General features: G+C 35.3%; 1 long non-coding RNA gene across 1 annotated transcript; it reads left to right on the top strand.

Annotated features, from left to right (window-relative positions):
- On the top strand, positions 1 to 535 carry LOC107736310 (uncharacterized). Its single transcript, XR_001639633.1, has 3 exons — positions 1 to 35; positions 136 to 237; positions 459 to 535. It is a non-coding gene; the product is annotated as an uncharacterized LOC107736310 (long non-coding RNA).
- The last annotated feature ends 870 nt before the right edge of the window (positions 536 to 1,405 follow it).

Here is a 1,405-nt window from a genome sequence, read left to right as displayed (position 1 = left end):
TCCTGCGCACCAACCTGCAGAGGACCCGCCAGAGAGTGAGCGCTCGCCACTTCCTCTTCTCAAACGGCTCTCTTTGTATTTCCTTCATTCGTGTGATTGATGCGGATCAAGCTAGACTGTCTTGTGTATTTTCAGCTGCGCTCGTACAACAGACACACGCTGATCGCTGATCCGTACGAGGACGGCTGGAACGAGATGCTCCTCAAACGGAAGAAAATGAAGGAGCTGGAAAAGAAGGTTTGACGTTAACGACAGATCAATACATTATTGGATACGACCAGATTATCAGTATCTAAAAGCTATCCATTGCCTAATTAATTCATACTCTTTATATAATAATGAGGAAAAATCTATCTCAATTGACTGCTATTTGACTCAAAATAGTCTTGAAAGGTAGAATGTGCTTTATTAATCATAACTGAATGTCACCGTTAAAGGTTTTATCTCTGTACTTTCAGATATCGCAGATGAACAATTACCTCACTGTTCCCGCTCCACCCCCTGATTCACCGACCATCGCTCGAGCTCGACTGGCTTCAGGTGAGGCGGCCCTTTATTCTGCTGGCACTGATAATTGAGTTGAGGATCCTGTCACTGAAATCTCTTTCTTTTGTTCGGAGTGGATTCAGCCTCAGGTCTTTCCTCTGAGTGAATGTGCAGTGAATTGACAATCATGCAGGTTAGAATTGTTGCGCAGCGCCCTCTAGTGATTCACCAGATTTCAACTCTTTGACTCTTCCAACTCAGCATAAGCCAGTTTCCTTACAAAACTCTATACAAGTTATTAGTACAATAAAATTGTGGTAAATGGATATTAACCACCATTGTCATCATAAAAGAAATCAATCAACATGGCAAAAACTTTATGAAAGCTTCATACACCATTTGAAACAGATCCTGTATTGAATTACTTTGGTTCACAGTAGTAGAAAGTAACTGTAGTACTTTGGCATGAGTTATAATTACCATGGTGGGTTTTTGTAAGGGCTGTCATATGTTTTAAGAGCAATTACAGACCAGTAAAAATATCCTGAAAAAAATATCAATTTTCTTGAAAAGCTACATTTAGTGAGAAAATTTTAATAGTTTTCTTTAACCCCATATTAATAAATAGTTTTTTTTTCTTGTTTTAAGCATTAACCTCGTTAAATTCTGTTAGATATTTGCTTCTAAGAAGAAGAAGAAAAACTATATGCCAGTGGGATAAAAACATTAATTCAAGAAAAATTCTTATACTTATGCTTTTTAATTAAGTTGATCTTTGAATAAAGGAGTGGTATTTTACTAATATTTATATACTATAATAATATTTATACATTTTTTAATTAGCTTTTTATATTTTAATTTTAGTTTAAGTTCAGTATTTTCCAGTAGAAATATTTAAATATATCTAAAAAAAAATACA

Source organism: Sinocyclocheilus rhinocerous, unplaced genomic scaffold (assembly GCF_001515625.1).
Source record: "Sinocyclocheilus rhinocerous isolate Xijiao unplaced genomic scaffold, SAMN03320098_v1.1 C36625672, whole genome shotgun sequence".
NCBI classification, from domain to species: Eukaryota; Metazoa; Chordata; class Actinopteri; order Cypriniformes; family Cyprinidae; genus Sinocyclocheilus; species Sinocyclocheilus rhinocerous.
The sequence above is the reverse complement of the archived record's forward strand: the minus strand, read 5'-3'. Positions and strand labels throughout refer to the sequence as shown.